Genomic DNA, 16813 nt, shown 5'->3' with positions numbered 1-16813 from the left:
ATTGCCCAGAGCATCACAGTCCCTCCACCGGCTTATCTTCCCACAGTGCATCCTGGTGCCATCACTTTCACAGGTGAACGGCGCACACGTACACGGCCATCCACGTGATCTAAAAGAAAACGGGACTCATCGGACCAGGTGACCTTCTTCCACTGCTCCAAGGTCCAGTTCCAACGCTCGTGTGCCCATTTTTAGGCGTTTTCGACGGTGGACAGGGGTCTTCATGGACACTCTGACCGGTCTGCTGCTATGCAGCCCCATATGCAGCAGTGTGCGATGCACTGTGACACATTCCTCCCGTGACCACCATTAAAATTTTCTGTGACGTGCCACAGTAGACCTTCTGTTGGTTCGGACCAGATGGGATAGCCTTCGTTGCCCTCACGCATCGATGAGCCTTGGACGCCAAACACCCTGTCGCCGGTTTGTGATTTGTCCCGCCTCGGACCACTGTCGGTAGGTACTCACCACTGCTGACCGGGAGCACCCCTCATGCCTTGCTGTTTCAGAGATGCTCTGACCCAGTCATCTGGCCATAACAATTTGGCCCTTGTCAAAGTCGCTCAGGTCTTTACTCCTGCCCATTCCTCCTGCATCCAACACATCAACTTCAAGAACTGATTGTTCACTTGCTGCCTAATATATCCCACCCCTTGAGAGGTGCAATTGTAACAAGATAATCAATGTTATTCACTTCATCTGTCAGTCCTAATAATGTTTTGGCTCATCAGTGTATATCGTTTTAGCACTGTCACTCAATGGTGAAGTGAATTGGATCACTGTTACTCAATGAAGTGAAGTGAATCACTTAAAAAATTATCGGATCCAGATCTGAATATTCACCAAAATGTTATCATTTCATCCTTGTCACACCCAACCTGTCCTCCAAATTTCGTCTGAATCCATCCATAACTTTTTTGTGATATCCTGCTCACACACATACAGATAGACAGACTGTCCATGAAATGTCTGTCCATGTGTTTGTATTTGTGTGTTATATCCACTGCCGCCACTAGCTAATTGTATTAACAGGAAATGTTTTGAACTTAACACCTCTCATCCAAGGATATTTCTCATTTTTCCTATATTTCCATGAATCCGATTTGCATTTAGGAACAGAACAATTATGGTTAACCATTTAATGGATTGCTTCTCTTTCCTCTAAACTAGTGCATGCCCGTACGTGCGTGGCCGTACGTGCAAACAAAAACAAACACAAAAAACTTTCAAACCGCGTGCCAGAAACAACAACCACACAGGCCGTTCCTTCGCTCTCGTAAATGACACACACACACACACACACACACACACACACACACACACACACACACACACACACACACGCACACACATTGCTGGAATTATAGATAGATAACACACACACACACACACAAACACATTGCTGGAATTATAGATAGACGACACACACACACACACACACACACACACACACACACACTGCTGGAATTATAGATAGATGGAATGAGGTCAATGAGATGACAAATGAAGGGGTTGAATGCAGACTGCAGAGCAATGAGTAAGGAAACCCGTCGTTGTGAATCGTTTTTACCACCAAATTGAGATGCATTTCGTTGGCAAGTATGTCGAGTAGAGCTGAATTTCTTAACACTTACAAACACCGTTTTGACTATTGGAAATAAAAAAAGGTTGTGCACTTTTTTTGATAAATTATTTTCGGAACAGTTTTTCTTCAATAAATAATAATAAAAATTGTCTCCATGTACATTGTACACACCTTTATCTCGTTAGCACCTCTTCATAAACAACATCGCTGAGGAAACAGCGCTTCCTCTTTGTTTCCTCGTCCAGGGCAAGAATGCGGAGGCTGCTGGATCTGCCAACGTTTTGATTAATTATTAGTTTTAATGGTCAATTATTCAATTAGCGCCAACGTATTTTGCCTTTTCGCAAGGAAAAACACAAAGAGAAGAGAAAAAAAAACTTTGTGCAAAAAAACCCCAAAAATTTACTTCCTGGTTCGGTTGCATACCAGCTCACTCTGATGTTACCGAAATGTATACACCGTCTAATATGAAAACGATCATAACTTGGGGGCATTGTGTTTATCTATAAATGCGCATAAGAAATCGAGAAATTATTAGAATACACGAAGTCATCATTATCCGGAAGTCCGTATGTTGTAACCCGTAATGGGGAACATGACTGAGGTTCTCTTCCCCCATCGGCCACGCCCACGCAGCAACGTGTCTTGTCATTGGTTGGTAAATAAATGGCCATAACTTGGGAAGCACTTGTCCGATTAATATCAAACCTTGAAAAGGCACATCCTCAGGTCCCCAGCAATATATCTGGCAAGTTTCAATTAGATCGGACCAGTGGTTGTCGAGAAACAGCGGTCACACACACACACACACACACACACACACACACACACACACACACACACACACACACACACACACACACACACACACACACACACACACACATACACATACACATACACATACACATACACATACACATACACATACACATACACATACACATACACATACACATACACATACACATACACATACACATACACATACACATACACATACACATACACACACACACACTGCTGGAATTATAGATAGATGCTGAAAATTATCTTAGAAAGACTATTTGAATTGCAGATTTCACGCCAGCAATGACAGTTTAATCGTTCTTGTTGAGCAGAACTGAGTCACTGAAGCCAGATACACAGCACATGCACAACAGGCCTTGTTTAGCATTCATACATCATTTTGAAAGTCGTGTATTGGCATGGCCGCATGGTGACAATTGAAATTGCCACATATGAGGAAGAGAGAGTTGGGATGAGTGATTAATCATCCATCAATGTTGTCTGAGAGAGGTAAAGATGAAGTCATCACTATTTGGAGGACAGTACAACACACAGACAAACAAGAGGTGGGAGAGGAGGGAAAGTCACCGCGAAAGGTTCTGCTGAGGGTTGGGAGGTGTATTATCAGCACAAGGGCAGTGAGAAATTGAGTTATTGATGTAAAGTGAAACTCTGCCACCGGGGCAGGGTTCAGGCCTGTTGGAGACAAATATATATCAAATTGGAGGAGACAATAACCGGGTAGAGACTTGAAGGAGCCAGGGCTCACAGCATCAGCATCTTAGTTGAAATAATTTTTCCTGTGGGAGGAAGTATTCTGTTAAGCAGATGATTCCCGGTTTTCAGCAGTGGCCTGGATTGAAAGATCTGTCAGGTTTGAGCAGAGGCCTCGTATGTTTTAGGTCCACACAGTGGACAGGGGAGGAGGCATTGGGAGGTTGCAGGACATTGAGGGTTTGGTAGTTATGATGGGCAAAGGTGGGGGGGGGAGAAGGCTTTGATGGGGCAGATTGAGGGGAGGCTGTGAGTGGGTGTGGTGAGGGAGAAGCTTTGAGAGGGTGGGGTGAGGAGAGATGCAGAAAACGGGAATATGATGTGGATGGATGCTGAGAAGTTGGACACATTTGAAGTGGAGGGATGCTGAAGATGGGGACACAATTGTGGAGGTTGTGGGAGGGGGAGGGAGTTACGGACACCATTAAAGGATATGAAGGGGATCTGATTGTCGTGAGCAGATAACCTCTGCAAATTGGTTTTCTCAAGAGTCCCAAATTGTACAAGCAAAGATAATGATCATGGGAAGGGTGGTAATAATTTTTATTGAAGGCACAGAGAATGGTGGTACTGTTGGTGTGGGAGACGGGTTGGTGGACCAAGCTCTTAGTTGAAATAGTTTTTCAAAATAATCTTTATGAAGAAGAAGCCGGGTACTCCTGATGGAAAGTAAAGCAAGTAAAGTATTTTGAAATGTTTTAAATGATTTTAATGGAAGAAGGAAGAAGCATTTACATTCAATGAAGATTCAGTATGGAGGTATTGAGAAAAGGGAGAGAAAAAAAGAATGAGTACAGGATGAACAGGCAGAAGAAAGTTCAAGGATAACGAGATATTATTGGATGAAGAAATAAAGTTTTATTTTATTTTTTTACTTCTGAAGAGAGGAGGGGGAAGTATGGTAATGTTGAGGAGGTAGAAAGTATAATATTTGGGGGAAAAAGAAGCAAAACAAGGAATATGGCAACAAAAGGACACCATTTTCACAGTGGCTATCCATGGAGTCAGCCTTGAACAACACAAAAACAATGTTGACAATCTATCTATAATTCCAACAGTGTGTGTGTGTGTGTGTGTGTGTGTGTGTGTGTGTGTGTGTGTGTGTGTGTGTGTGTGTGTGTGTGTGTGTGTGTCTGTGACCGCTGTTTCTCGACAACCACTGGTCCAATCTAATTGAAACTTGCCAGATATATTGCTGGGGACCTGAGGATGTGCTTTTCTAGGTTTGATATAAATCGGACAAGTGCTTCCCAAGTTATGGCCATTTATTTACCAACCAATGACAAGACACGTTGCTGCGTGGGCGTGGCCGATGGGGAAGAGAACCTCAGCCGTGTTCCCCGTTACGGGTTACAACGTACGGACTTCCGGATAATGATGACTTCGTGTATTCTAATAATTTCTCGATTTCTTCTGTGCATTTATAGATAAACACAATGCCCCAAGTTATGATCGTTTTCAGATTAGACGGTGTCTACATTTCGGTAACATCAGCGTGAGCTGGTATGCTCCGAACCAGGAAGTAAATTTTTTTTTTTTTTTTTTGCACGAACGTTTTTTTTTTTCTCTCTCTCATTCTCTTCTCTTTGTGTTTTTCCTTGCGAAAAGGCAAAATACATTGGCGCTAATTGAATAATTGGCCATTAAAACTAATAATTAATCAAAACGTTGGCAGATCCAGCAGCCTGCGCATTCTTGCCCTGGACGAGGAAACAAAGAAGAAGCGCCGTTTCCTCAGCAATGTTGTTTATGAAGAGGTGTGAACGAGATAAAGGTGTGTACAATGTACATGGAGACAATTTTTATTATTATTTATGTATTGAAGAAAAATTGTTCCAAAAATAATTTATCAAAAAAGTGCACAACTTTTTTTGTTTCCAATTGTCAAAACGCTGTGGCCTTTGGAAGTGTTAAGGAATTCAGCTCCACTCAACATGCCTGCCAACGAAATACATCTCACTTTGGTGGTAAAAACGATTCACAACGATGGGTTTCCTTACTCATTGCTCTGCAGTCTGCATTCAACCCCTTCATTTGTCATCTCATTGACCTCATTTCATCTATCTATAATTCCACTAATGTGTGTGTGTGTGTGTGTGTGTGTGTGTGTGTGTGTGTGTGTGTGTGTGTGTGTGTGTGTGTCGTGTATCTATAATTCCAGCAGTATGTGTGTGTGTGTGTATCGTTTACGAGAGCGAAGGAACGGCCTGTGTGGTTGCTGTTTCTGGCACGCAGTTTGAAAGTTTTTTTTTTTGTTTGTTTTTGTTTGCACGTACGACCACGCACATACGGCCACGCACCTACGGGCATGCACTAGTACAGTAAAATAAGGCATGATGTAACATTGAAAAATTGGACAAAAACACAAACAGCAACACAGGGACAACTAGAATGGCACTCGGTAGAGTGCATACAACCGCCAGGCTGAACAGTTTACGTTTTGAATCCCACTGATAGGCTGGATCTGCATCCGCACCTTGACCAAAATCAAATCAGCTTGTTCTTGTCGCCTACCCACCCAACTCGTTCATCAGGTTTTGTCATAGCTCTTCCACAACTTCTTGAAATATCATTCTAGACTGTTTGTCGTTTTTGGCACGATCTCTCAATGGTGAAGAATCACTAAAAAAAAATTTGGATCCGGATCCGGATCCAGATTTTCACCAAAACCTAATCAATTTGTCCATTTCACACACCCAACCTGCCCACCAAATTTTGTACGAATCCATCAATAACTTTTTGAGATATCCTGCTCACAGCAGACAGACAGACAAACAAAACAACAGACATTGGTGAAAACATGACCTCTGTTCACCTTCGGTGGCAGAGGTAAAAATATAACAGAAAATCTGACAGATCCAGTTTGGAAACGTTAGCAAATGAGGTAGGAGAAATAGCCGAAGATTTCACCAACACAGAAAAAGTCACGAACCAGAAATCAAAAAATACAAATATCAAGACCCAGTCACTTCTCTCACCCATAATTGGTTGGAATAACTAATCAGCTCTTACCTAATCAACTGCCGCAGGTGGCTAGGATTTCCACAATTATATCCCATGCTCTTCCCTCCAAAGATAGCGGCATAAAGCAACCAATAAAAGCTAAACAAGGCAAGCTTGTTGTTGTTTCAAACCCTACCTGTGTTCCTCAACAGCTTCAGTCATTCACAAGTCGCACATACCTGACCCGACCAATGTTACACATTCCTTCAGCCCCTGGACCGGTTTCATCACTTGTTCGTGAATCATCAGCCGCAGCGTAGACAGAAATGCACACCTCGAGGCTCCCAAGTATGTACCAGGTGCAATGCCAAAACCAGTTAACATCGAAATAACAAGAAAAAGAGTATTCAGAGATTTGAGATGCTCGCCAGGACTTGTTTTGTGTGGTGTTTGTGTAGTGATGTGTTACGAAATTAATAATAGACATAACTAGAACTGCCACTTTATAACTGCGGGCAGTGATGACCGGGTACCAAGACGTCCCGCTTTGATGCAACCCCGCTTTGATCGGACACCTGACCCTGACCCATGACATTTATTATTATTCAATTGAATTTAGAATGGGATTAAAATAAATTCAATTCAAATCTAATGGAAGACCAAATAGGTACAGTCCTGCATTGGAGTCACCAGAAGGTACCCAAACAAGCCAAAATCAAATATGAAGTCATCATGAGGAACTTGGATAGGATTTGGGTGTCAGCTACTACTCCACTACCTTCAAACCCACACAGGTGCAGCCTAGTGAGCCTTATTCAAAAATTAAAATAAAAAAGAACCAAGTCAAAATTTAAATAATTCTGGCTGCCAGACCCTGCATCCGACAAGATTAAAATTTAAAACTTATATTCACCATCACGACTAGATCATAATTGTGATAAATAATTGTTTTAGGGGAAATCCAATGTGGCTGTCAAACCATGTGACCTATGACATAGATGGGAACATTTTGTTCCTCATGGATAGACGGTCATAGCAAGAAAGTTACGCCTCGATCTGTTCAGCCGTTTCAGGGAAGAAAATTTAGAATTTTTTTTTTTAAAGATGGCTGCTGAACCACATGACCAATGACATCATGAATATTTTTTTCTGCTGACAAATTTATCCCGAGATAACCCACAAAATTTTTTGTACTGATTGGATGTAGCATTTTACATTTGCAATTATGATGTCATAATGAAGGCACCTATGATTTCATAGAAAATCGTACTTATTCCCCATGTGGAGTACTTGACATGTACAAGTTTCAATTTTTTTCCATGGTGTGGTTTCGGAGATGCAGAGGTCCAAAGTTTTTCCTTTTTTCAAAACTGGCTGCCACACCACATGACCTATGATGTCATAATTATCATTAAAACATTCCACATGAGTAGTTACACAGATGGTGAAAATTTCATGTTAATCTGACAAGTGGTTGCAGAGACAAACTGTACTCGCGTTCCGCACAGACAGACAGACAGACAGACAGACAGACAGACAGACAGACAGACAGACAGACAGACAGACAGGCAGGCAAACGGACAAACGGACCAAAACGCAATATCCTCTCCTCTGACGAGAGTAACAAAACCTAATCACCTCTCTCACCCATAATTGGAATAACCAATCAGCTCTTACTGAATCAATTACCCCAAGTGGCTCAGATTTCAATATATCAACCTCTATGCTCTTCCATCCAAGGTGGCGTACAGCATTGGGATTCTCATGTGTGTGCTACTTCAATACAGCGTGTGCTACTTGATTTGCCCGGATTGGCTGCCTGCTTTGCAAAATTGTTTTGACTGTATTTCTCATGCTGGATAATTACTGAGAGACAATGTGGGTGTTGGGAGGAAAATGCACGTTGCTGTTGGAGACAGAGAAAAATAGTATGCTATATATGGTGACATAGAGTGTGGAGGAAAGATGGGAAAGATAAGGAGCTGGATCAAACAAAGATTTCTATTACATATTCTAGAGAAAAGAATAGCACCGCATAACTTCAGATTAATCGGAGGCAACGATTATCATTACATCTGACAGTTTTAAGGAGTGAATAAGAAGAGAAACATTTCATCAAACTGATTCCTCAACATGAAAAGACAAGTCATCTTCATTTGCATCTAACATAAGGCATCTCTTTGTGCAGTACCACATTGGTTGAGTGATTGTGTAATCCGTAATCCTTTTCATGTTTGCCAGACTTTGCAGCGTGGTCCTTGCGAGGCAGTTGCTGTACAGATAATGCCTGTTAACTTGCTTGGCTATCGTCGCAAACCAGGATGATCTTCTCGATGCCTTATCGAGCAGTTACAGATTCCATCATAAAATTGATCCTGTGGCATTTGCATCGATCAACTGAAAAACAGTTTGGTTTGTACAATTGTTCGCAGAATCAGCTTATCCCCAACCACAGGAGGCGAAAATTTATGTAGCGTACAGTGTGTGCTTTCGCTTTTCTGGGTCAATGCATTCTTGCAATTTACTTCCTGAAAGCATGTTTGCACTGTGATTTCATACTTGTGTTTTCTCACTATTGCTCAGACAAGGAGGATGTCATTTTGTTTGTGCTCTGAATGGTGTGATTTCATTGCAGGACTGTCCTTCATGCAATGATGCCCGAATCACAATCGGCAAGGTTGTGTAATTGGCTCCTGTGGCAAGCAATTATGTAGCTTTTTATAATTTACTTAAGTTGTTTTGTAATCATCCTTCTGGACAATGGATAGGATTTTGCAGCACTCTTAAAAAATGAATGCTGATAAACGAGCGTTCAATCGATAAAATAATGAAGTAACTACAAGAGGAGAATGCAATAAGGGTGTTTTGGAAGGGGTACGTAGTGTTGTAAAAAATATTTTGTCAATGTAACGTTTACGTCACATTCGACATTATTTGCCTTTCATATCCTGAATTTTACAACACACTGACGATGTTTCATGGAAGTGTTCACTTATAGTGCAACAAGACAATCAGCATCCTTGTCATTCCTTGTCTTGAATGATTGGAAGGAGATGGAATATTGGGAAATCATGTACATGCACTAAAATATTGTTGTGGGCCGGGGGTCGGTGGCGAGAACGACCACGAGGTGGGGGAGGTTTGCGTCGTCTCCCACCAAACTCGCCGGAATTGTAGGCCGTCGCTCGGATAACTCCGCGAGCCGGCGGGTCGTTTAACCGACCGTGGTCACCAATATCTCAACCACGTAGCGTAGGGTCTATTTGGCTATAACCAATTTACCTAATTAACTACGCTATTTCAACTACCAGGGAAACCACGCCCTCGGCACGTCTTGCTCGAACCGGGTCACTCTACCGACTGCTGTAGAGTTCCAATTACCGACTACCAACTCCGGTTCGGGTGCAGCCGAGCAGAAACTGCCAAAGCCGTGTCGGCTGGAATTGATGGATTATTGGGGATAAAACCCCGCCTAAACTCAGATCCGAACCATGCTAGACCAATTCAAGAAGGGATGGAAACGAACTGGGAACATTTCTAACAAGTTTTATTTGCAGTAAATGAAGACACAAACTAAGACCTAACGTGAATATGCAATAAGTATTTACAATGATCCAAAAACACTGATTCAGTTCTACTTAAAGACGGGCCCACACGCAGACACACACACACAAATGAAAAGAAACCCAGAGTTCTTTATTGGACCCTCGCAGCTGAGGAGAGAGACAAGTTGGGGGTCAGAGTTAGGTTGGGTACCTGGCCGTCTAGAAAGGGGGTACTCTGTGCTGTGGCACCTGACAATGGTCGCTGGTTTGGTCCCCAGTCACACGTGCGGGAACTCGAGGTTCGTGGCGGAGCTCGGGTGGTGAGTCGCGGGGTCCACGGAGGTGGGGAGGGGGTCGGGGTCATTCTTTCCTTCCTTGTAGAGGGCCAGCAGAGACACGTTCGCCGCCTCGACAACCAAAAACTCTCCAAGACCCCAAAAAGACCTCTGCCTCAGAGAGTGCTCGGGAATTATTGGCATCTCTCCACAGGGAGGGGCCCTTGGCGAAACGCACCTTGCTGTCCACCTCTGATTGGACAGGGTCCTCCGGCCCACCTTTCTGGGGTGGGGCCTCGGCCCCTGCCAGGAGACCCCAGTGACTCCTCCACGTGGCTTCGCTCTCGACGAGTAACAGTGTCAGCGCCGCGAAGGTCATCGTACAAGAGTTACAACGTTCGTTGGAGCCGAGAACTGGAACCGCGAGACCCCCTCTCGGCAAGTCAAGGTACAAGCAGTCAGTGGGTGGTGATGGGCCGAAGGGGTCATGCAGATGGGATAGTTTATTAGATGTAATAACCTAACTAAAATAAATCACAACGCACACCTTTGATTCTCCCACTAGACAAAAGGAAGGGGACCTGACTACACACATACTTAACGACATAACCGACTTTTGGGACATCTGTATGTTGAATGCAGATGGTTTCCAGATCCGTAACAATATGTAAACACTCTGTGACCCTCCGCAGCCACTCCAGATTGTACACGTTTTTTTTTGGAAACCTCCTCCCTCCTCCTCATTAAACTTCCAAAATTCAGTTTGATTATATACTGAACTGAAATGTTTTTTATATTCCTTGCTTCTTCCATCTGTACAACCCCATTCCATAGTCTGTTTTATCCCCATATTCACCCCAGAGCTTTCATATCATCTCACATCCTTACCCACAACCATTTTTAGCTCCCCCCCCACCCACACACACACTCTGCCTGCCTAGCCTAACCCTCTTAATTGCAGGTTGCTGTTTTCTCCCTTCCTCTCACTCCTCTTTTCCTGTTCATTAATTCTCTTGCTTATTGTGTCTATCATTGCACATCATGTCACCTTGGTCTAACATAAGCCTCAATCTTGTAAAAATATATATTAATTGAGACTGCTTGGAAAGGCTACACTTTTATACCTGATAATGACTCAAGGATAGTCTTGTTTTGTTCATAATTATTTCCTCCTTCACCATAGTCTGAAATAAAGGGGTTTTTTTTCACTACACCAAGCAACAAATGGCTTGAGGTTGAATTCTGCTCACATTGATTGCAGTATTATTAATGTTTTGTGCAGAGAACATTGAAGCACAGCACTAAATCTCATCACCAATCTCGATTTGAGCGATTCATCTTTCGATGATTTCAAATTAATTTACCCTCGTTGCGGATCATTTTTTTCAATGGATAAATTTATGTGGAATGAAAACTTCTGTTTGTATTAAGCTGGTTGGAGGATGTGTGCTATGATCTTTTAATTGTGATTTTTAGAGGGGGAATTTGATTTTTCTTGCGGTCGATTTGGAGATTTCCTACTACTTACCTTCCACCCATTTCACTGATAGAAATGATCCTCGAAGTGTTCCTTTATTTGAATGAGAGTCCTTGTTGGAGCAAATTATTGATACTTGTTAAACACTTCGCGTCACGCATTGTTCTTTTGATCTCCGAATGAAAACATCTGAGACGTTCAATATTAAGCAGAGTGTGCTTTCTCAGCTCTTTTTGATTCTCCCAACCAATGCAATAAAATGCACTCATTTCGAATACTAAAACATACCATTGAGGGTGGTGCGAGGATGCAACAACTATCCCTCTCCACAGTTTCACTTTCTCATCCTCAGATCATTAACGTAGTCTTTCCTTCAGATGGATTGCTTTTCGATGCCATGCTTATATTTGTGTTCCAAGGTCAAAGAAGCCTAGGAGTTATTTTAGGGGTGGGGGAAGTGGTGCAGGAAGGTTGGGAGTGATGGGGGCGACCAAGATGCCATCCATATTTGAGAACTGTGATCTAATATACAAGTCATTAAGCCTATTGTCTCCTTCGCAATCACTGTATGTCCCCTCATATGGAGACAATGAGGAGTTTTATATCTGATAGCAGATCACGACAAAGAACCACCCCACATCCAAATTTTCCATTCACTCTCCTTTCCCCAAACCTCGTCCTTGTCAGGCATAGTGCACCAAGCTGAGATTTAATTATGTCTGTCGTGACACAATGTTCACCACTGACAGATGTCAGCCACCCCAGCATCAATACTAATGTAAAACATAAGTAATTATTTAGCCAGTGCTTGAGACGAATGTAAGGAGGGTTGAAAAGGTTTGGATTGCAATCCCAAAACTGTACTCATTTTTAGCTCACCTGGAACGTAGTTCCGGGGAGCTTATGGGATGGCGTGTCATCCGTACATCCGTCCGGCCATCCATCTGTCCATCCACAAATACTTGCAACTTCTTCTCTGAAACTACACATATGATTTCAATGAAACTTTACCACAACGGTCATCACCATGTATGTAACAAAGTTTGTTCATTATATACAAAATAGGGCCCTGAGGGGGTCTGTGGGGGTTGCCACCCAAAATAGGTATTTGCTTTCCTCTCAGAAACTACACATGCAATTCTCATGAAACTTCACCACAACGTTCATCACCCGTGATGTATGTTCACGGCATTAAAAAGGTCAGGGCTGAGGGGGTCTACAGAGGGAGTTTAGCGGGGGTTTGCCCCGCCTAAAGAGGTATTTGCTTTTTTCTCCGAAACTACACACACAATTCCGATGAAACTTTACTACAACCTTCATCACCGATGATGCACCAAAGTTTGTTCATGACATTAAAATAGTAAAAAAGACATAGTATCAATACCCCTGCGCGCTCACCTGGTAGCGGCTGGGTAAGATAAGTAGGGAACCACTAGTCGCCATGGATGACCCACAAAATATATAACGAGGAAGAAAGTAAATACCTTTGGATTTTTTTTTTTAATGCCATGAACAAACTTTGGTACATCACAGGTGATATAGGCTGTGGTCAAGTTTCATCAAAATTGCGTGTGTAGTTTCGGAGAAGAAAGAAAATACATATTTTGCGGGGAAACCCCCACGTAGAATCACTTAAACCCCAATTTTTTATGTCATGAACAAACATAAGTACATCACGGGTGATGAAGGCGGTGGTCAAGCATCATCAAAATTGTGTGCAGTTTCGGAGAAGAAAGAAAACACATATTTTGGGGGGAAACCCCCACGTAGAATCACTTAAACCCCAATTTTTTATGTCATGAACAAACTTTGGTACATCACGGGTGATGAAGGCGGTGGTCAAGCATCATCAAAATTGTGTGTGTAATTTCGGAGAAGAAAGAAAACACATATTTTGGGGGGAAACCCCCACGTAGAATCCCTTAAACCCCAATTTTTTATGTCATGAACAAACTTTAGTACATCACGGGTGATGAAGGCGGTGGTCAAGCTTCATCGGAATTGTGTGTGTAGTTTCGGAGAAGAAAGAAAACACATATTTTGGGGGGAAACCCCCACGTAGAATCACTTAAACCCCAATTTTTATGTCATGAACAAACTTTAGTACATCACGGGTGATGAAGGCGGTGGTCAAGCTTCATCGGAATTGTGTGTGTAGTTTCGGAGAAGAAAGAAAACACAAATTTTGGGGGAAACCCCCACGTAGAATCACTTAAACCCCAATTTTTTTATGTCATGAACAAACTTTTGTACATCACGGGTGATGAAGGTGGTGGTCAAGCTTCTTCTGAATTGTGTGTGTAGTTTCGGAGAAGAAAGAAAATACATATTTTGGGGGGAAACCCCCACGTAGAATCACTTAAACCCCAATTTTTTTATGTCATGAACAAACTTTCGTAAATCACGGGTGATGAAGGCGGTGGTCAAGCTTCATCGGAATTGTGTGTGCAGTTTCTGAGAAGAAAGCAAATACCTCTTTTGGGGGGCAACCCCACTGCAGACACCCTTGACCCGGATGTTTTTTAATGGTGTGAACAACCTTTGGTACATCACGGATAATGAAGGTTGGGGTGAAGTTTCATTGGAATTGTGTGTGTAGTTTCTGAGAAGGAAGCAAATACCTCTTTTGGGTGTCAACCCCACCATAGACACCCGAGACCCCAATTTTTTTAATGGCGTAAACAATCTTTGGTACATCATGGGTAATGAAAGTTGAGGTGAACTTTCTTTGGAATTGTGTGTGTAGTTTCTGAGAAGAAGGCAAACACCTCTTTTGGGGGGCAACCCCACTGTAGACCTCCTTAGACATGGAATGTTTTTTTAATGGTGTGAACAAACTTTGGTATATCATGGGTGATGAAGGTTGTGGTCAAGTTTCATCGAAATTGTGTGTGTAGTTTCAGAGAAGAAAGCAAATACATATTTGGGGGGGCACCCCCTTACACCCCCATCAAGCCCGATGTTTCTCTTATAATGAACAAACTTTGGTATATCATGGGTGATGAAGGTTGTGGAGAAGTTTCATCAGAATTGTGTGTGTAGTTTCTGAGAAGAAAGCAAATACCTACTTTGGGGGGCAACCCCCCCCCCGTACACCCCTTTAGACCTCAAATTTTTTAATGACATGCAAAAACTCTGGTACATCAGGGGTGATGAAGGTTGTGGTCAAATTTCATCAAAATTGTATGCGTAGTTTTGGAGAATAAAGAAAATGCATATTTTGGGGTCAACCCCCCTTACACGTCCTTAGAGCCTGATTTTTCTCATGTCATGAATAAACTTTCATACAATATGGGTGATGAAAGGTTGTCATCAAGTTTCATCAGAATTGTATGTGTCGTTTCTGAGAGGAAAGCAAATATCTCTTGGGGGGGGGGCAACGTCCCCATAAACTCCCTCCGTAGACCCACTCAGACCCCAATTAATTTTGATGCAGTGAACAAACTTTGGTACGTCATTGATGATGAAGGTTGTGGTCAAGTTTCATTAGGATTCCATGTGTAGTTTCTGAGAAGAAAGCAAATACCTATTTTGGGGGGCCACCCCCCGTAGACCCCATTAAGGCCCGATTTTATGTTTTTTTTTAATGCCATGAACAAACTTTGGTGTATACACGGTGATGAATATTATGGTAAAGTTTCGGCAAAACAGTATGTGTAGTTTAAGAGAATAAGTTGGAAGGATTTGTGGACGAACGGTCCGACTGACCGACGGACGATGCACCATCCCATAAGCTCCCCGGAACTACATTCCAGGTGCGCTAAAAGTCGTGGCCTTATGGAATGTGAGAGGATTTGCACCCAAAATAGGAATTTTCTTTCTTCTCAGAAACTGCACACATACAATTTCGAGAAAACTTGACCACAACCTTCATCACCCGTGATGTACCAAATAATGTTCACACCATTTAAAAAACATTGAGGTTTAAGGGCGTATATGGGGACTTGCACCCCAAAAGGGGTACCGTATTTTCCAGTGTATGTACATGTATATACATGTACATACAACTTACGTCACAATGTATTAACCACACCCCTGTTTTTCTCCCTCAAAGAAAATGGAATATATTGATAATTTTATTTTCTGATCTCGATCTAAATACGTTTGTACATTAACTTTGTACGGAACAAAGAGATGGAGGTATCAACATGCTTGCTTCCATGTCCACTTAATTTCGTATAACAGTCTTATTCTCATTTTCAAAAAGTTGAAGAGAGAGGAGATGATACCAAGAAGGTTTCATTTGTCTTTCTTGTTTCTTAATATTATAAAGAGGATTTTTTTTTGTTACTAGAAAAAAGGAAGAAAAGGGATTCATGCCGGTATCATATATCTTGTGGATTTGTGGCCCTAAAAAGGGATGCTTGGGTTTGATGAAGATTTTCTGCTAAAACTCGAGGAAATCCTTGTCAATGCTTTCCTCGTCGAGGATGGCATGTAACTTCTTGTCCGAATCAGGGTAGAGCAAGTCCCCGTCGCTGTCTACGTTGCTATAACCATCATTTGCAGCCTCCTCCTCCCAAATAATGTCGTCCATGTTGTTGGAGATGCAGCATTTCAGGAATGCTTGCTTGATGATGTCCGATGGTATCTCCTCCCACACCTTGACGATCCAGCAGCAGATCGGTAGGTCGACCTTTCTCATCCTCCTGCTCTTGGTGTAGGTCGGCTCTGCATTCATTATTCAGTCAGATCAGCAGCAACGTAGCCCATCCTTGAACGGCTTTTTGATGGACACATCGCGGCGCTGCAGGAGCGATGTTATCCCACCTAGGATGATGACGAGATAATAATGTAAGGGGGGTCTAGTCGGCATTCTCGATCCTGCTGAGGGGGTATTCATGCTCTCGGCGAAGCTTGATGATGTAGGACTGGAAGCATGCTGTCTTATCAGCCATATCGTTGGGAGATGTGTGTGCGGGATCAAACCGACATTTGATGGCATGCCATGAACCTGTAGGCCCACGATGGACTGGCCATGAAGTCCCCATTGTCATCCTTCTTAGCCAAGCTCCTCGCCTTAAGCCTGAGAGCAAGTGTTGAGATGGCGTAACCCTCTGCTCGCTTCTCCCGGACCAAAATGACAAGACGCTCCTCGAGCTGCACCCACTTTGCTGGCTTTCCCCTCAGCACCTTCTTCTTCCTAGGCATCTTCTCTTTCATTGCCTTGCTTGTTCCCCAGCGTCGGATGATGGACTCGTCCATGCCAAATTTCCTCCCAGCTTCCCGGTTCCCAAACTCTTCTGCTGACCGACATATGGAGAGTTTGATGGCGAATGGGCGCCTTGACATCTTGATCGATAGAATGGATGATATGTGACGCAATCTGGTGACGTAAGTTGAGGCACTCACAAAGCACAAAGTCGCCCTTCTTGAGGGCCGCATGACCACCCCCAGCCTGTTGTTGGATGCACGCAAGTTTGTG

The 16813-nt window shown here is 42.9% G+C and overlaps 1 protein-coding gene across 2 annotated transcripts in view; it reads left to right on the top strand.

Annotated features, from left to right (window-relative positions):
- The window catches only part of LOC147024530 (uncharacterized), a 147916-nt gene that overhangs the window by 11892 nt on the left and 119211 nt on the right, over positions 1 to 16813 (top strand). The window lies entirely within an intron of this gene.

Source organism: Eptatretus burgeri, chromosome 6 (assembly GCF_056783735.1).
Source record: "Eptatretus burgeri isolate ZD-2024b chromosome 6, Ebu_testis_v1, whole genome shotgun sequence".
NCBI classification, from domain to species: Eukaryota; Metazoa; Chordata; class Myxini; order Myxiniformes; family Myxinidae; genus Eptatretus; species Eptatretus burgeri.
This window is presented reverse-complemented; position numbering and strand designations above follow the sequence as displayed.